Source organism: Colletes latitarsis, chromosome 14 (assembly GCF_051014445.1).
Source record: "Colletes latitarsis isolate SP2378_abdomen chromosome 14, iyColLati1, whole genome shotgun sequence".
Classification (NCBI taxonomy): Eukaryota; Metazoa; Arthropoda; class Insecta; order Hymenoptera; family Colletidae; genus Colletes; species Colletes latitarsis.
Genome location: NC_135147.1, coordinates 23563459 through 23584391, shown reverse-complemented (window position 1 = coordinate 23584391; position 20933 = coordinate 23563459). Strand labels below are relative to the sequence as shown.

Genomic DNA, 20933 nt, shown 5'->3' with positions numbered 1-20933 from the left:
ACACGGAATACCGACGTTATTTGTTCGAACGTCTAAACAAACACGGTGTCCTCGAATTATTGCCGATAAAGCTTCGTCGAAATAATCCACGGCGACGACGCGGAGGCTCGCATTTCCATAGATCATTTCCCGGGAAGCAACAATGTCGCGGCTGGACGTGGCGTTCCATAAATCGGCGCCGGCCCTTTTCAATAGGAATCGTTAACATCGGAGATGTTATTCCATAAAGTTTCGCCGAACGACCAGCCCGGGGAGGTCGCAGGACGGAGACGAATAAATCCAGCCGGTCGCGGCGGGCATCAAGCGGCCGTATTAAAAATAACTGATAGGGTCGTGGCAGCGATTTGCATGCGCTCGTTACTCGGGCCGCGGGCACCGGAAAAAGGAAGAAACACGACCCGGGCTCGAACCATCATCGCATACCTACTAATACCGGCAATATTTTTGTCGCTACGGGCACGGGGAACTCGTATCCGTGGCGCGACTTTGTAAGGATCGGCGCGGATCGTCGGTCAGGGACGCGCGGCCCTCTCCACCCACCGCGGCTAAACATCTCTCCGCGAAACGTCTCGCGGTAATATTACCCGAAGCAAACGACCAGGTAAGCCCGTGGCCGCCGCCACCCAAGTGGACCTTGTTAGCACGGATATCCCCGTGACGCACCACCCAGAAACCGGAGGAGCGTGCACACCGACGCGCGGAGTAACGAGAGAAACGGGGAGAGAACGAACGAGCCTCGCGGGTAAATAGAGACTCGCCTTTGTGGCTTCATTATCGAGATAGAGCCGCGGTTCCTCCCAGGAACGTCTATTGTGAACCCGCGTGCTAGCCGCTTGTTCGCGACTAACGACACCGGGGACGTTTTCAGAAACTTGACATTCTTTTCGACGTGTGATCGTACAGCAACTGGAAAAATTAGGGAAAAGACTCCTCGCTTAGTGATGGTTGCAATACTACTGTTTATAATGGTTTCTGGTGCAATAATTTATCAACCTATGGATGTATAAGGGTTATCGAGCGCTAGCCTTTGGACACAGACGTGGTATAGGAGTAGACCTTACATCCTATGTTTTTTTTCGGAACATTTTTTACTTTATGGGGTTTAGGATCAACTTTCCGAATATTTTTGGAATTTCTATATATTCTCCATTAAAATACGCGTTATTTGCCTTTTGAAACATTAAAATCCTCCAATCCGTTCAGGAGTTCTGAATACGCTTGAAATTTCAGTAGAACATTCCTAGTCAGTGGTCAGACATTATATTTTCGGTCATGAATTTTTTTCTCGGAAGTGCGTAGGATTTCGGGAGTATGTGTAATGACCAAAAATGATTGTAATTGACCCCTGCAACCGATGGTAATTTTTTTAGAACGAATTAAAAATTTTCAATTTCGCCGAAAATTTCACCACCTACTTGAATTTTTTTCTCGAAACTGCGTAGGATTTCGAGGATATGTCTATTAACCGAAAATGATTGCAATTGACCCCTGCAAACGAAAATAATTTTTCCAGAACGATTTGAAATTTTTTTTTTCGCCGAAAAATTTAGGCACAAAATTTACCCCCTGTCGACTTTTCTTAAAAATTCGTTTTTCATTTTTAATAACTTTGATTGACGCTGTACGGAAAAGTTGTCTAATAGGTACCTATGAGCCCTACTTCAGAAAAAAGTTTCATTGAAATATATTCACTATTGTAGGAGTTATGACTGTTTGAAAATTGGACCATTTTTATGGGGTTTTTCTCATTTTGCGGGGTCAAAGATCAACTTTTCGGATATTTTTGCAATTTGTACATATTCTCCATCAAAATACGCGTAGTTTGCTTTTTTAAACATTAAAATCGTCCAATCCGTTCAGGAGTTATGACATTTTAAATATTCGCATGAAATTTCGAAGAAGCATTTCTGGCCTCACGTTGGATTTTCGGTAAGGAATTTTTTTCTCGAAAGTCCGTAAGATTTCGGGGGTATGTGTAATGACCAAAAATGATTGTAATTGACCCCTGCAACCGACAGTAATTTTTTAAGAACGAATTAAAAATTTTCATTTTCGCCGAAAATATCACCACCTACTCGAATTTTTTTTTCGAAACTGCGTAGGATTTCGAGGGTATGTGTAATGACCAAAAATGATTGTAATTGACCCCTGAAACTAAAAATAATTTTTCTAGAACGATTTAAAATTGTTTAATTTCGCTTAAAAATTTCTGCCAATTTCTATCGATTTTTCTTAAAAATTCCTTTCTAATTTTTAATATAATTGTTTGACGCTTTACGGGAATGTTTTTTAATACATTTTTGTAAGTATTCAATTACCTTCGAATTTCAGATCGTGTGCGAGATTCGATGGAACGATTTCCGAGTCGATGTCTCTCTGCACGTGGGTGGATGATGGTTTCGGAGTCAGGGCCGTGGACCACTGGCGTACGAGTAGGAAAGATGAGGTACAAAAGTATGGTACCGATATCACTAGCGGAATAGAAATCACAGTTTATTTCGAGCGGCCCGGTCAGCGGCGATACGACAACTGAGCTCTGTATCCAAGCGTTTCGGCTCGGTTCGATTCGAAACCGGGAGCAAAAAATTTGTCGCCCGGTAAACACCGGTAACCGGTCGAGACGGCAGTTTACTGGACTAACCGTCTCGCGCGTCGCGTCTGTTATTGTCTTAATAACGGCGAATCCAAAACAGATCGGTATAGCAGTCAGATCGAGCCACGAAAGTCTACAAGTTGTAAGGTTCACACGTATATCTCATCTGTGCTTTGGATGTCCCATTGGATATCAACAAATTCCTAAAAATCGAAAACTGTTATTAAATTCCAAGATACTTGGGACTTTGCATGTCCCAGCCATCTCACAGCACGCATGGGATATCCGAGAGACACAAGGTGCGCAATTATGCGTAACGCGGCTGGGAGCACTCCAATCACTCCGGTAGGAAAGTGTCCCGAGAATGGCGTCGTCGAAGAAGGGGGTGGCACGGCGTCACGGAGCCGACGTTCGCGCGGTTGATGCATGGGGTTGTCGCGCGTCGGGTCATGTGTCATTGGGCCGCTCGGAATCGAGAAACCGAGGTAAGTACGGCTCCAGGGTCGCCCCACCGTGGAATCGACCGAGGACCGAGGCACGCCGATCAACGAAAAGAAGAAAAGGAAAAGCCTGCCACGAAGGGGCCTCGCCGGGGGTGTAGTCGAAAGGGGAGGTGGGGCAATGGCCCGTGAACCACCGCCACGACGTAATGACGCGGCTCTCCTTTCAAAGATTGCATCGCAGGAAAAGCTCCGCGCGAAGCTGCCGCCCCCCTCGCCGTCCACCCCTTCTCCACCCCTTGGTCGGTTCCTTCCGCGGGGGAATCGATACGATGGCTCCAGGAATCCGGAGGGTTTTACGTTAAAATACTGCAGAAAATAATGGCCCGATATACCTTCGACCGTGAAAGGATGGCGCTTCGTTCGTCGCGCTTCATTCTCCGGGCTCTCCGTCCTCTTTCGATCCAGCTTTGGCCGTTGCCCCGTCCCTCATCCGTCCTCTTTCCTGCCACTCGATTCACGGGTTCCTCCGAATTACCATGCGGAAGGAGTGCATCCCTCTAATTGCACCTCGAGCTCGATCGGCTGCGAGCGCCGGGAGGAAATTGGTAGGAAGGTAATTCATCCTGCTGAGATAGCGAACACGGACAGGCTGTGGAAGCATCCTCGAAACAGCCTGGATCGACGCGATTTCGCAGAATCGAGCCACGATAACGCGACCTGTCACGAAACCCTTTCTGTCCGTCAGATCGACGACGACGTACGAGACGATTCCTCCTGGAAGAACTGGTTTCCAGAGGCACGCCTTTCAGTTTCAAGTCCAGACCGTGCGGAACCATTTCGCTGTAATCGCTCCTCGAGTTTCAAAAATGGATTCAACTTCGTTTATTTAAAAAATGTGAAGACCACCTCAACGAAATTTTCAATAGCGTTGGATGATAATTAAAGCGTCGTGGACGACGCGATTCGCCTAAATTCCTCCGCGAGGAACGGTGAGGGTCAACGAGAGCGGAAGAAACACGGAGGGCCGAGATAACGCGAAACTTTTAAGGCGCCTGTTATTTGATTCCGCGCGAGCGTTGTCCCCGGTATTCAAAGTTATAAGAACCAATTTAAAAACCCGACTACGGAGGCTCCGGGTCGGTCTTCCGTTCACGGAGCGCGGCACGCATCCATCCAGAAGTTAAATCCGGTAATCTTAGTTAAAAGAGGCAATTATAGAGCGGACTACAAGGAGATACGAGCGGCCCGATAAGGGAAACTGATCGTTTTCCTCCTGTATTCCGTTTCATTCGCTCCCTTCTTTCCCTCGTCTTCCTTAGTCTCCGTTCTCCGGCCCTTCTCTCTTCTTTCTACGACTTTATTTCGCCTCCGTTCGTCGACTGGAAAACAGGAACGTCGCTCGAGCGGCAAAACCACCCCCTGGGCTTTTTATCTTGCGATTCTTCAGACTTTCCTTTCTTCTCCGGCAAACTCGCGTTCCGTTATTTACAAACCACAGTTGTATTTACAATTCGCCATCTATCGATTTGATTGTACTAATATTTAAGTTGGAGAGATATGCTTGAGGGGGTTTTCGTTCACACCCAACGGAACTCGAACGACAAACTTTCTTGGACGACGTGGAGGGGAGGTTGCAATCACGACAAAAGGTCTTTTCTCGCTGTTCCCGGGGTCCCTGTCTTTCTTGGCCTCGCAATAATAGGCGTTTCTATTCTTGGCCGAGCTGCCGTTAGCCATCTTAGGTGCACGACGCGACTCCTGGCTTCGCCGTGAGATGTTTATTTGCGCTATCTATCACGGCCGAGATAACAAGACTGTCGCGGAACTATGCTCGGGAGGTAATTACGCGGAAAATCGAAAGTAACGCGCAACTAGACGGCTGTCTATATGCGTGCTCGTGGCTGCCAGAGAAATCTGTCTTCCATCGCTCTTTGTTAACTCGAAATTTTTCCACGCGGTGGATCCTGCGGCTCTCTTCACACTGTCTGTGCTACTTAACGCGTCAAAATACGAGTATTTTTAATACGTTTCAAGTGGATCATTGGGACATATGTCAATGTAATTATTTGAAAATTTATGCTTCGAATTAAATGCTTTAAAAGAAAATTGATTACCAATTTGATAAAAATCAACATTAAATAAAATAATTCGCTTGAGATTGAGAATCTATTTAAGGGTTAAACGGTGCAATATGTAACGATTTCTATTTGCATGTTACTCGGGACTCTGTTCTTCAAATTTTCCAAAATTATAATAACGATCACCACCGTTGAAACAAATTATCTTCAAAACTAAAGTGCATCGCTCGAAACTACCCTTCCGACGTTTCGTTTGTTCGGTGATCCCTTCGGTTCTTGGAGAGAAACGCGTCAGCGAATCGTCGAATTCGGCTGCATTTCGGGCCTAATTTTCACGGAGCCGCGGTGATCGATCACGTCACCGTCACGTTCCACCCCGGCAAACACGGCCACGTGCATACATTTCCACGGCCCCGAAACGAGCCCCGGGCTTTTAGCTGCCCCCCTCCACCCCCTAGCGTTCCGTGGAAATGCGAAAAGGCGAAATTCAGCCGGCACCCTGCTCCTTATCGGCGTCGACCGATTTTTCGTGTTTACCCGCGACGAGATGAAGTGCCAGCGATACATCAGCCACCGGAACGCGACCCTAGCGCGGGCATGTTTATGTATAAGTCGCGCGTGGCCACTTTCGGACTGGGAATTCGACCATCGGAGGAGGAAATCCGGGGAGATCGATGGGAACGACGACGGGGAATCGTCGATCGAATTAGCCTCGATCCGTACTTTCGGGATAATCGGTAGAACGAACAACGTTTGGCGAAATTGTGAGTCCATTTCGTGATTGATGAGCGAGATTAGGCGGACCCGGGATCCTTTGTGCGGGAGATCGCTGGGAAGTGGTTATCAATTCGAGACCTTGAGGGCGGGGATGAATGTTTCAGTCAGAATTTTTCTCATTGAAAAATAACGCGACTTTGGGAAATAAAATATCTGTGCCACTTGGAGGTGTGTCAAATGGAATTAGAGTACACGGTGCTCTCAAAATTGAGTACAGATCGCGCTGCACGCTGGGTAAAGTGTAAAGGAACCTTTATCGAGCACATTATCCCGTCGTTAAAGCTGGACAACGCGAGTTCAACGCGCGCCAGGACTCCGAAGAAGCCCAACCCCCGACGGCGCGCGCGGCGCCGCTAGAAAAAAACAAATCGCCGCGGCTTTGTCTCAAAATTAGCACCGGTTTAATTTCTCGCCCGGGGCTGTCTCCGAATAATGAGGATTAATTCCCCGAGACACGCGGCGACCTGGTAATTTCACACGAGCGCGTACGACGCACACGAACCAACCTGGAGCTCGATGATCACCAGAAAGGTTACCAAAATTCAAACGATGGACACGCTGAGCACGCTGTGACGTTTAAAAAATAATCCTCATGTAAACAGAGCTATACGTTGGGTGTCGTGGACAGGATAGATCCAACGAAAGTTACACAATATTTATTTGAAAAATTGTTTTTTGAATGTGTAGAGGACCTAGTGAGACTAGGAATTTTGTCGTGACGCGAAGAGAGATGTAAGGTAGTTTTGATAGGGACTGGCGAAATAAGGAACATGTTAGTAACTGTTCTGAAAGTTCGAAAACTTTCGGAGGCCTATGTTTCTGGCTCCGCGAGCTTTCTCGGATAATTAGGTAAAAGAGTTCGCGACAGGAACGAGTACTTCGTGAACAGAAACGGGCAGCCAAAACCACGAGTGGTCTCAATACTAAGTTATAGTTAGCTAGAAAAAAATGTCATTGATATATAAATTTATTTAGACTCTACCGTGGTCTTACAATAGCTATTTGATATTTAAAGTCGTATTCTGTTAGGGCTAGAATTGACTCCTACACTTGCTAAAACTCTTGAACAGACTAAATAAGTAGCCTGCCATAATTTTACCATAATTTACTGGCTATTTCCAGTTCCAAAAACGCTATAGAAACATAGTTCAAGTCAAAGTCCAAGTCTAGGACATCCTAGCTTTTGACCAATATTTTACCAATTACAAATCGCAATAAAAATCGAAAACTGTATAGGGATAGTACTGTAGAAGCATAGACCAAGTCAAAAGAAAGTAAAAAGGGAAGCACCGGAAGGGCAGAAATCTAGACTGAAACTCGCAGTTTCAGTGACGTCCTTCGAGAGCCCTCCGGGGGTGTTCCGAGCGCTCGAATCCGGTTTTTTTTTCGATGGTTCCGTGTGTTCCGTTCCATTTCGGCGGGCAGTTCGTCATCTCGTTGGATCCGCGGTCGTAGGGCCAGGACGAACGTCGACGAAGGGAGCAGGAGACGACGGAGGATGCGGGAGAGAGAAGCCAGCAGCAGCCAGCGTAGGTGGGTGGGGAAGATTCGTGGATAGCGTAGGTCGAACGGACGGAACGGGAGGTTGGCGGCGGCAGAAGAGGGTCGAGGGCGAGAGAGGAGGGCAGCGTGTTTGCAGATCCTCTATCGGCCGCTTCAGCCCCCGATCCGGCATCCCCATTCCCTGGCAGCCCAGCTTCGCCTCCACCAGCAGCTCCATCCGCCCCTGGAGCTCTCGGATGGTTTGGGGTAGAGCGGCAGGCGGCACGAGGCAGATAAGAGAATTGCACTGTCAAGCCGGAATGATATATTTGACCAACATTTCCATATAACCCCGGCAGAGGCGCTCTCGCGCGCATCACTCCGCTCTCTTACTCTCGGATCCTTCCTCCTTCTTCCCTTCTTTCATTTCTTCCCTTTTTGTCTGCCCCGTCTTTCTCCCCGTTTCCCTCCACCTCCTCTCCCTCCCACTCCCAGGTCCGCCGGCTGACGGTTCTCTCTTTCGATTTGTTCGATTCGATTCCTCTTCACCCCCGATTCGTTCCACCCTTTCGCCCCCGGGACGCGCCACCTTCCTCCGATTCGCACGGTCAACCCTCTTCCACGCTCCTACGGTTCGATTTCCATCCGTTCCTCCGTTCTTTCCTATTCTCTGCTCTCCTGTTTCTCACCTCCGCCACCCCCACACCGACGGGCCAGCTGCTGCCGTTGCAACCGAGAGACGATCCGAAATTACGTTTGGGGTCAGCGCGCTTATTGACAGTTTTATACGCCGACATTCTTATTACAAATCCGGTCCTCCTATAACCGCCCCCGGGGAGGAATCTTCGTCCCTGCGCCGCCCCCGCCTCGATCCGATTTTCTGCTACGAGCTCGAGACCCGCCGACACGGAAAAATCGGAGGAATCCGTGGACCCCGAAGGTATGATACGCAGACCTCGAGGAACGAGAAGAAAATAGCATTTCCTCGAGGAAGAAACGTTGACTTTGTTCGATCGGGGATGCACGCAACGTTCTGAGATTAAAGGAACCCTTTATACAAAGAAAATATATATCTTAACCACTTTTTAAACCTACGCGTTACGCTTCTAATTTTGATCTTGCTGGTCCGTTTAAAAGAATTTGTAATTTATCCTCTGATAGTTTTAAGGCGGAAGCAATCAGATTGTTAGTGTCTTTGAATATTTAATTGTAAGCACTATTGTAACTTCGTAGCCTCCTTTTGCGTATTTAGGTAGGAAGAGATTAATGTATCTATCTGATATATTTGTATATATAATGTGTTCAAATAAAATATCTCCATTCAGCCACTTATCGTTTAATTAATCCCTTTCGACGACGGATATACAATTTCGTAAAACGTTCTTCGGCGTAAATAATGGAAGCGAAAAAATGGCGTGCCGTTTCGATCGACAGAAGTAAAGAGTAGCTTCCGGAGACGATCACTCGCGTGCTTTCGGGCCCTGAGTAAGGGACAGCACAATTTAGATAATTAAACAGATATCAGGGAAGTTATCAGCGGATGTAAAACAGTCCTATTCCATTGTTTCGCGGAAATCTCTTCCGTTGCACCCTCCAGCCCCGCCCATTTCTTGAAAACGAGCACTCTTCGCAATTTGTTGCCACGCAGCAAATTAGAACGACGAACGATAAACGAAAATAAAACTCTCAAGTACAGATGAAAATATTTCGTCGCAAATGTAAGTTTAATTATTTCAATCACTGTAGGGATAGTATTGTCGACGAAGTTTTTCTTCGATTATTAAATTTCACGATTCACCGGACGGTAGCGAAAAGCAAATAAGAATTACTGGAACTGATTCGATCCACTCTACTTTCTTTGTAATTAAATTCTGACCCCATCGTTGTCACTCCGCGTTCCTTTCCACTTCATCGTCCGATAAAACTGTCGTCCTGTCGCGATTAAATCCTCGCTGGACGTATTCGGAAGCGCAGTGTCCATTACAACGAACACAATTTGAAATATTTAATTTAAAAGCAATATTTCATCGAGAATATTTTTCCGTCGTGCAAGTGTACGTGTAACCTAATGGTCGATATTTAACACATCCCCGTGAAGAAATAAATAATCTGTGCTCGTCATAATTTCCGATGGACGCTGTTTAGCGAGTATAATAATTTTATTCTGCGGACGGTAGGCGTAAAAGAATTAATCGCGACGGAGCTAGGATTGAAAATTAATCCGCGTTGACTTACGGGGCATCCGAACAGTCGCAATCAATTCAACCGAGATCCTTTACCGCGTGAATCAGATCGGAATCAGCCAGAAGAAACTTGCTTACTGAAATCAGCCGAATCACGCTGACGCCGCGGTTTATTCCCGGACAGTTCTTCCCAGCAACGATCTATCACCCGCGTGTACACTGCGCCGGCGATCGCAGGTGCAGTTTATGAAACGTGATTTATCCTTAACGCGTCGATCTTATTTACACGATTTGCGGACACGAATAACACTGCATCCCCCATTCCGCCTCGCCATTAACGCCGCCGCGAGAAACGAGATTTCCCAGCAGAAACGACTCTCTCGATCATCCGACTCTATTCCTGGATATTTTGTTTGGTGCTGTTTAGAGAATCAAAAATTGATCTCTAACCCCTCTCATTGTCCAAGGTTCAACTGTATAATAATTCTGTATTTTTATAATTTCAAAGTATGAGAAGGAAAAGATATTCCATAGACTCGACTGAAATTTAAATCTACCACCGCTTGTTTTACCCCGCGTTCTAAGCAACCCTCCGCGCGGAAAGTGGTCGAAATAACGTATCGACGTGGAGATTCCCCGAGGATTCGATCGGGCTCGCGGAACAAGATGTAGTTTCTCGAGGACCCTCTCCGAATATCCACCGACTGGCGTCCCACGTCGCGGCGATTTGTCAAAACCGGCGTGGCGCCTGTCACTCGTCTCTTTACTGCGCGATCGTTAACGTAAAGGGAGGTGGGGGTGAGGGTATAGGTGGAGAGAAAAAAAAGAAACGGGAACGAACGAACGGTTCTCCAAAAGAAAGACAAAGAAACGGGGGGAGGGGAAGGGGGGCGATCCACCGCGATATTATCTCTTCCATACCGCGGCGCAAGTTCCCCGTGGCACGGCCACGGCCCCCCGTGGGGCGCTGCGTGTGTTAATTTGAATCGAGAGAGATTACGCGGAGACTCCCCGCGGTGAGCAGCCATTTTGTATCAAAATGTCGATAAAGGAAGTCAGTGGTCGACCCCTGCGCCCGTACACGCGTCCCTGGACTTCTCGGTGCGCCTTCTAATTGTCCACCTTCGCGCCCTCCACTTTCCTCGCTTCCCCTCGAAACATTTTAAAATGCTAGACCAACGTTCTACTTCAAGTCTTTCAATCCCAACTGGTCCATTCATGAATCACACAATTATCAAGACGAATATACAACCTCGCTAATTCATTTGCATCGACGTCGTATCAAGAAAATTCTCAAACAAGTAAAATGGATGCTCCTCAAAGTCAATAATCAATCGTCGCTATGAACATTAACCCGTTCACAGTTCGTGGCCCACGTACGGGGCACAGCCACACGCAATTGAATACGTCCTCGAGGCTACCGGACAGTGAACGCGTGTCTAAAACGAAAAGTTGCTAATATACTGCAATTGTTCGTTAATTAATACACCGATAGGACTCGTAAACCACGGCGCAGCTACTTTCTCCGAAAAAGGAAAGGGATCAGAATTTCTCGAGCGCACCGAGTACGCCTTTGCCACCCACGCGACCTAATCACCATTCGTCAAGGCGGTCAAATAGAGCTCGAAGCTGGCCAGATACGCCCATTAGTCATTTATTAGTTCGCTATTGTTGTCTCCCGGCTCGCTAGCGGCCCACAGGCGCGCGATCAGCGCCGGAAGAGGAACGTCGAGCATCGTCGCGTCGATCATTGCCGGGGCGAGATTAATTTAATCCGGCGGTTCAGCACATTTCAGCCACGCTCGAATTTCCTAGATCAAATCTACCGACAGGAGCCTCGTTCCGGGGAGGGGCGGGCGGGTGGGTCGACAGGAATTCGGCCCGAAGTTATTGGAGTTCCTCCGCGCGGAGCAGAGAACATTCCACGGAGCGGTGAGACGAGTAGGACGTTGACCCGACCCGGCGAGATTTATTCGCGCGTCGTGGACCTCGCGTCGATGCGGAACAATCGAATTTTTCCGATTCTACGATCCCTCCCCCTGTCGTCGAAGACTCTAGGAAGCGTCGCGAAGGTTTTATTCGGCGATCGGGAGTCGTTTGGACTTGTTGCGTACGAGTTCGAAGGTCACGCGATTTTTCTTTCGCGACAAATATGGGCGTAGCGGAATCAGCATGCTCTCGTAAATAAATACGAATTTATCGCGGCGTTTTCTAAGCTTCGAAACGCACAGAAAGCGTGTTCCGGTGCTCTTCTTTCCGCGGGAAAGAGGGGGGTGGGCGAGCGCGTTATATCATCGCCGACATCGTGTAATTCTGCTCGAGCGATATGTCCCCCTCCTCCTGGCATCGCGCGCCAGAAACTCTCTGCACCCCATAAATATCTCTGAATCATCGCGCGGTGCCCTTCGTTGTTCTTCCGCCGCTCGAACACATCGCCGGAAACGCGGATACGGTGCTCGCGACCTTATGCTAGCGCGGCCGCGGTGTCCCGTGCAGCGTAGAAGAAATATGGCGGCCCTCGAGGAACGTCTTCCGCGTTCGTCGTCCGCTCTGGCGGGGAAATTTTGAATTTTTTACCGGGTAAAAAAACGGACGGACGATATTACAATTTTTGACGACACTTATTCACAGCGTGTATGAGTTGAAGAAGATGTTTTTCATTCCCTTGATGGCCTATTAAATGCATTGTACTAAGACCGCGGCGATGATAAATATTATTTTAACACGACCTTTACGATTGATGACCACAATTAACGTAATTCACATCGCGTAACTACTCGCGCCTAGAAGATTAATGGTGGAAAAGGAAGTATCAAACGTACTGCTAAATACAGTTTCATTAATTCCACTACTATAATCCCTTAATAAAATTCATTTGTCATTCCGATAATAAGAGTCCACCGCAAGATCTCGCAAAACATTCTTGACAACGAACGTGTTGATAAACTATCGTCTATTCTGCGAAGTAAGTCTATTCTATCTCGCCCACTGTAAGTACTGAATGCAACAGTCATGTTCGGTATTGAGTATCTTCTATGCATCCGTGCACAATGCTCGGACGCAACGAATTGTCGGAGATTACATTGGGGAAACTATTTCGATTAAAAATCGTTTCTGGATCCCGGGCGATCGTCGTAAATATAGGCCAGGTTTGGGTTCGCGATGCAGTTTTCATCGAGAGTTGCGAGCGCTGTGGCCCGGCGATTCCCCGATCCTGCGTTTCCTGTCGATACGAGGGAACTGGCCGCGTATTGCGGAACACGCGGCAGGCAGCACGGGCAATCGAATGCTCGCCAGAGCGTTTCGCGCGGTGTTCGTTTGCGCGGAAGACGAGCGGACGCTGGTCGACGCACGGGCCCGCGGTCGTTGCCGGGACCGACGAGCGCGATTGTTTGTTGCACGGCCGATTAAACCATCATTGTACGATTCCGCGGGTCCGGCAGCGCCGTGGACCAGCAACCAGCGCGGAATATTACGTTTCCACGCGCGGATGCAGTCGAATATTCTCCACCGGTGGCCCCATCGTCCACTCTCACCCACGCGTGCACCTTGGCTCGCAACAAATCCACCGTTGTCGCGTGTATCGGGCCTTGGTAAATTTTATTTCGAACGGAAACGCGACACAACTGTTTCAGACTTTGCCAGAAAAATATACCCCACTGCAAATTCCTCCTACGAAACAACGATCGGTGGCGGAGCATGCTTTATTTATTCTTCGATGGATGAACGCGTAATTTTCAACCCCTTGATGTACCGATTTAATGTAATTTTTCAAGTGTATTTAAAGAGTAGAATAACAAGTGAGGGCCTTTGTAACTAGTCAGACTGGTCATTGTACGGCAAGGGGTTAATAAATATTTACTAGAAATAGATCTATGTAAAGAGATCTGAATTATCGGAGCTTCCATATTAAATCGAGACTCACGAAAGTGCAAATATTGCCTTCGACTCGCTAATAGTTGTTGGCCTACAACATCAAGAAACACGGAACGAGGCACGATAGAAATCTTCCGAGCGCAGCGTGACGCAGAGAAAGCGTCGCTTCCGACGTGAAACCAATCCCCCGTTTTCTCCTCCCTGACACATTATTTGACACGGACATATTTATTCTCGCCCCCCCGCCGAAACGCCGTGTAACACGCGAGACCCTTCCCTTCCATCTAGCCCTATTAGAGCAACGACGAGTGTACCGCAACATCGCTGTCCATCAAGCGAAGAAACGCAAACATGGAAAACCCAAAATCATTATGACGAACACGTTTCGTGGACGACGCGAGATCTTCCGGTCAGCTCGAGCCTACAGGAGTTAAATAACAACGGGAGGTCTTCTGGACGCGTTCTAAGTCAGCTTAAAAGCTTGTTAGACGAATCTTACCCAAAGTGGACGAACGACGTCGATAGAATTGGCAGGGTACTCACCTGAAACAGAAAGAGAAAAAATGATTAGTGATTTAATTTTCATTTTAGAATCTCGTGTGTTCGGATGTGTTAGATTTTAAGACTGTTCCACGATTTGCATGGAAATCTATGCCTGTACAGAGTCGGAAACAGCCTCTCAAGAATTCAGAGGGTACACGACATAATTCACGCGACAGTTCTCTCAGGCTCCATCCACGGCGTGCAAAAGTTTCCGGACAATTACTTTTCTAGCCCTACTGGGAAGGGAGAAACACACCATCCTTTTCCCCCGCCTCGAAACAAAGCTAGAAAGGTAACTGTCCGGAAACATTCGCACGCCACGGTGAGTTTCCGAAACAGTCAAAGAGTTGCAGGAACCCTTCAAGACAGGATATTCGATTTTAAATCAATTTTTGTAGAGGATAACAGCGAAAAATGTATTCTTACAATTTTCTTACGTTCTTTCTTCCGAAAACCGAGCAATAGCTATATTAAATAAAAGGAAGACAACTAAGTAGATTCTACGAATCGATTTTGAGTAGATCTCAGTTACTTTAACCTCGAAATCAGTTTTTTTCGTCCGATCAAGGAAGTACCACCTGAGTTTGAAAAAGCCGCCAGTAGATGGCGCGTCCGTTCGCGTGCGCGCGCCGATCGGGCCTAACGAGCGTCGCTCGTTATCAGTTTTCGTGCGGTTCGCCGCGAATTTATCGCGATTCCGAGAAGCATAAAACCCCCGGGTCCGCAGCCGACTGGTTCCCGATGTCGTCCTCGAGATGAAATCTCGATCCCTTTTTACGAGAGCCCGGAGACAGTTTCTTACACGCCCGCGAGGGATGGGAAACGAAAGAGTCGCGCCGCGCGCCAAAAAGGAGTAACCCGAACCACCGGGCGGGAGGAAAGGGCGCGATGGCGGCGGATACGAGCGTGTCGTATTATTACGTTCAAGCCGGGCGCGGGAGATCCGATCTCACCTCGAGTTCCGTTCGCGTGGAAACGCGAAACGCGACAACGGGGAGGGTCGGCCAGGGGAAAAGAAGCGAAATGAAAGGGCGAAGCCGCGCGCGATCGGTGGGAATGCGACACGCTGGATCGCGAGGAGCAGCCGCGAGATTGCTCGAGCGCATTAGCGGCATCTCGTACAGGTAGGAAGGTTAAGGACAAAGACGCAAAAATGTGTAATGCAATTCGAATACGCGAATTAATCAAACTTGATGGGAAACTGAGAACGAGGTTACTTTGTGTAGTATTATAACGCGAATTACACCTGTTACATTAACGTTGCTCTAGTTAATTGAGAAAATTTTTCTGTTTCGAAGCCTTCGGTGCGTTTGACAAAGTCCTGGAGAGGTTTTACGAGCGTCTCTCGTCGAGCGTGTCAGGGACGCACGAGCGTTGCTCAAATGAGCGCATAGGGATAAAAAAGGAAGGGAATTTCAAGAGTTGTACTTCGGCAAATTCGCGAGATGCCTGGCCCCTCTGGCGGATTCTCGTATCAGGTTCCACGGCGCGGTAGGTACACCGGCCTATCGCGATCTTCGACATTCCATCTACGCCGACCGAAGTGTTCGTCTTCCACGAAGCACGCCAGGGACTCTCAGGGAACACCGACGCCAGTTATTCTGGAATCATTCGGGAATCGTGGCGACAACGCGAATAAAACATACCGGCTCGTTTTTGTAGCGCGGCCTCGATGACGGCGATGTTTTATTAAATGCTCGTAAACTATCGAGCATTCGAGCAAACTGGTCGCATACTTGTCGGTCCTGTGTGTATTCGCGAACCTTTACATTCGATTCGATTAAAAATTCAGCTTCTGTTGATCTAATATCCTCTAGAATAATCAGCTTTCGTTATTAATCCCGGAAAGTAACGTTTCATCCTGAGCAGAGTCATTAGTACAGCCCTGCATGCCCTGCCTTATATGCACCGGGCCTTGTGAATGATTCATATTTAATTGCCCCAGAAGCATTAGATCGTTCATCTTACGAAGTTGACGCGTGTTTTGAGGGATGTTCCGAATTAAAAAGCCCGTTCAATATTCATACTAAGTACCACCGTCGTCGTATATAATAATTGACTAAAAAATAGTACCCAGGATCATCTGCTACCATTAAGTGCAACGAATGTAAAAGAACGTGTCGATAATTGGGACCATTTATCTCCCATGCAAATGCATAAGTTCGTCCCGCGAGGGGAGCACGGATAAAACCGCCATCCGAAATCGTACATAATTTATCCGTTCACCCTGTCGACGACACTTGAGCGTGCCATCCCCGAGCACAAAGTCGCAGACCTGGAAATCGTGCATCGCGAACGACAAGCGTTTCCTGCGATTCATAGATTCACCTACGGGGGCTGCCAGTACGAATTTACAGGCATCGTTGCTCGCATTAAATTATCAGAACTCGCGTTATAACTCTAGTCGAACGCAGGCTGCGACGTATCCCGGGCCCCGGTACGATAATCTCGAGCGTACACACAACCGTGGCAGGAAAGAACCCTTTCCGCGTTCCTCGAAGCATTAATATTTCTGGCCGGCTGAAACGGGCCTCGAGGAAGATTCCTCGCCCACGAGGTTGTTAAATTGGAGCCAACGGACAGCTGCGAGACGCTGCTAGGTATCGTTCGAATTCGTCGATAGAATCATAGTTGGAAATAAAGGTATAGAACACCGTTCACCTGCCTCTGCATAATGCACAGAGTACAGACAGGGTGGCTGAAGAAACGACGGGAACTCGAGGAATCGAGAGACCCAAGTTCTTTTTTAGTAGTGGAAATTGTTCGAATCGGACGAAGGGGTTTGAAGAGATTAGGAATAAAGAGACGAGGAAAGACGCTGGCTCGTAAATAATTTCTAATGAGACGTGTACCTTGTACCGAAGTCGCGCAACGCGTCGGGGATATTTATTGGCCGCTCCTTATCGATACCACGCTAATCAATCACCCACTGTTATGAAACGTTCCCCAGTTAAAGAATGGAATCGCGCTAGGTAGCCGGAGGAGCTCGGTTTCGAATGAATTATGCGTGTTTGGAAAATGCATCCGTAACAGTCCCTTTTGACGTGGTAAGCGTTACCATAAATACAATATAAATCTATCGAATTATTTTAATCGTGATTTCTTCGATTACATTAATTCCTAGTTTTCCTCTGACTTTCCACAATGTAAACACTAAAACACTAAATGAATAAATAACTCGATCGCCTGAGAATTGAATCTTGGGAGTTTTGGAGTCGTTCGAAACGGAGGTAGTAATTTTTTGTCGAACGAGAAAATTTCGGGTGACTTTCGTCGGGCGAAATCCTTCGGAAGGGGGTGGTCGGTACGGGTGATCAGGCTTCCGGCGCGGAGAGGAGAATTCCGCTCGTTCCGTGAATAATTGCAGCCGCCGGTAGACGGAAGGTACGAGAGAAGGCGGAATCGCGGGCGAAACTTCGCGTCTATTATTACCGCGATCGCAAGAATGCCGTGGCTGGCTCGAAAGGGAACGGGGAGGGTAGGGGGGAGGATCCCGCGAGGGGAGGCAAAAAGAGAGGCGAGAAAGAGACCAGAGAAACGCGCCGGAAACGTTGGATCGAGGGAGCGCAGCCCCCCTACTTACGTAATTTTAAATTAAACTGTGACGTTTTCAAATTAACGTTTTTGCCGGGGCTCCCTCTCGTCCCTGCGGCGCTTCAACGTGAAGCTAGACGAGCGAGGAGCGAGGAGGAACTTGCGATATTACAGCGGGGTATTTTTCGTCTCTCTCCCTCTGGCTGGGTCCCGGGCGCGGAAGCGCCGCGTAATTTAGGTACCAGGAAATTGGTTTTCTCGACGGTGAAATGGAAGAATGCGATGCGTCCGTGCCCCCCCCTCCCCCCGCCCGCGAAAGAAACGAGGAAATAGCGACGGGAACGAGATCCTGTCCATCGAAGGATACCGCTACGATCGAAGAATAAATATATCTTTCGGTTTTTCTATGAACGCGATCGGAGGGAACTCGCTGGCACGACGTTATGATTATTCTACGAGAGAAAACGGATCGACAACGTGGAATAAATTTTTCTCGCGCGAGTCTTTGCACTCGAGATAACCGACGTCGAACGTTCATCGATTCTCAACGCTCGTCTGTCCATTACTCGCCCTTTCTACTTGAACCTCCTCCGGTTTATTTGCTCCGAATGACGAAAATACTTTCGTTACGAAATATCAAGCGAAAAGAGATTTTCAGCCGCGCAATTTTCTCCCCTTAACATTTTCAGAGCATAAGTGGAAGTAGCCGGTATTGGACGGACGCGTCGGACGCGCTTGGAAGCTCGGAATTAAGACGTTGCGTCGAGTAACGAATATCAGCGAATGTAAAGGGTGGAGAATTAACTGAACTAGACGGGCCCCTTAAACTGCCCGGGGTACGTCGTCGCGCGAACGTGTCTTCCATTCATGGAAATTTCATCGTCGTCGCGGAAAGCGCCCCATTGTGCTCGCGCGACGCGGAAAAAGACAAACCACGACGACGACCGCCGCCACTAAAAGTCACGGAGAACTGGGAAATCCACTTCCGCATCCTAATTTCGGGGAACAAAGGGCCGGGGTAGTCGCTCGTCCCTGGGAAAGCGGGGCGCGAGGAGGCAAGTTTTCAGAAGGATTCGTTCGTGGGTAGTCCGATTATTCCCCGTGACAGGTGGGTTCGAATTCGCCTTTCTTTTATCCTGTCATCGCGGGGGAAGCACAATGGCCGCGGAGGTATCACGGAAGAAAATGAGCCGCGTCGTTTCATGCGAGCGCCACGGGAACGCTTCTCTCGCGATTTTTGAAGAGTAATTAAGAGAACCCTGGAACGGAATTCTATTTTCGTGACGGCGAACGCTGGGAAATGAGCTTCCGCGGGGGTTGCCAACGCGCAGACAGATTTCTTAGAAAATTTATTCCCAACTACCGAGACTGTGGATGTTTACGCATTGGTGGGAAATTTTAATTCTCAAAAACTACAGAATTAATTTAATGTACAAAAGTATAGGAAATACTTAAAGTTGGGGTTGAGGCAACCCTCTGAAAAACTCCCACTTCGTTAATTCTATCAGCAAAAATATGAATTTGCTCCTGTATTCGGCCACTTTAACCCTTTGCACTTTTATGTCGGAAGCAAAGCAGATATTTAATTGAATTTGTTTGTTCCTCTGTTCGTTTAAATTGCCCTATTCTTTAGTTAACGCAAATTTCAAATAAAACACTTAAAATCTTTTAGCTTTTAAAATCATTCATCGCTGAAAATTTTCAAGAGAGATAAAGATCGCGTAAAGCAATGACGAGGACAGTTTTGGTTAGAGTTTCGGAAGATCCTGGTAAACGTTGGTATTTTCAGACTAAAAAATTCTCGTACAAGGCTAGAGAAATTTGATGTGGATGGTTTTAAAGGTCGAAGCGACGGTGATAGTTGAAGATTGCGGACGTGGCGGGTCGCGCACCGTTGGATTTTCGTGTCTCTCGGAATCGTTGGGACGATAATTACCGTTGGCGCACACAATCGAAGTTATCCTGCAGCGAATCCCAGTGTCCGCATCCTGTGCGATGCGTGCCGCGCGGGCCCGAAACGCGGAACATCGGTAATTGTTCGGTCGTCGGGGCCATTGAATAAAATACAAGCTACCGGTCCGCGTTGTCTGTCAGTCCGTCAGGCCTGTCTGTCCGTCACGCTGACGTGGGAAGACGCCGCGTGGTTCCACCCCGGAACGCCCGCCACCGAAAGCTAGTTACAATTGTTGTCGAGAAACTCGGAGTCATGCGAGCTAGGCTGCCACAACCCCTCCGGTTTTCTTCTGCTTCCTCCGCGCGCACGCCCTCGCCGCGAGCAATTTCACAGTCATGCAATCATAATCAACTCGAGATAATAGTTTTCTCGGCCGCGCGGCCCGGTAGCGCCTGCGGCCTCCGTCCTGGGCTCTCGAGGACTTCCGGTCTGAGCGTTTTTCCTTTCCGCGCCATCTGCTTCGCGCTCCTCGCGATATCGACGCTCCAAACTCGCCTGGTCGCGTTTCGTTTCGCTTGAAAAATTCGTAACCACCGCGAACGCGAGTTCTTAAACCCGTTTTCGCCGACGAGTACGTTTTAAACTAGTTCCGAGAGACGACGCGGTTATTGCAGTTATCATTAACGTTTGTGGAGGTTGTTAATCACGGGAAGGAAGTCTTTATTTGCACATCCACGCCTCGACCGATCAATTAGTTAATCGATGCGTCTGGTGATTTTCAATCGAGCTACGAGTTTCTCTTCTAACACGTATTATATTATACTAAGTCCAAACGGAAGGCTACTCGATTTACAATTTTAATACGACTCTTAACGTTTGGTTTCGCGATGTTGCAGATTCTTCGTGCGATCAAAGTCCGTGGAGCGAGCCTAACTTCCGGTGCTCGTCGAGTCGCGACTACCCTGCTGAATCTAAATACCCTGAATGCCCGCGAGAACAAAAGCGAAACATCCGGCGATTTGCCTACGACCGATTGGCCACGTCATCGAGATATCGCGACTTTCTAAGACGGTCGTGCGTAATTTGCGATGTCCTGTTCCAATTACGAGCACCTGTTCGCGATTTCCTACGTCGATCGCCTCGAGGGCTCGTGCACGAAATCCCGGTTACCGTTTCGGAACGACCGCAGGCTAACGAGAACGAGGAAGAAGGGACCGTAGGGGGGGAAAGGGTGCTCGAAAACGAGCGACAAAGTCAAAATATGTCAATGGCCCGGCTGCGGTAGACCGCATAAACAGTTACGTCGAGTTCCAACCCCGTCGAAGGCGGCGGGGGTTGCTTTGAGTCATGCCAGGTGACGTGTCGACAAGCCTAACTGCGCCAACGCGGTGTCGCCGACCGACTCGCTTAAAGAGGGAATAATCAACGGCGGTGGTTTCCTTTGAGACTGCAAAAAATACCCGGATGCGACGAGTTCGCGTCGGGACGCAAGAAACTGGGAAACCGCAAATTGCGGTTTAACCGGTGGAC

At 48.3% G+C, this 20933-nt stretch overlaps 1 protein-coding gene across 6 annotated transcripts in view; it reads right to left on the bottom strand.

Moving 5' to 3' along the window:
- Positions 1-20933, bottom strand: part of Hth (Meis homeobox homothorax) — a 526461-nt gene that overhangs the window by 49897 nt on the left and 455631 nt on the right. The gene's annotated exons all lie outside the window — the stretch shown is intronic.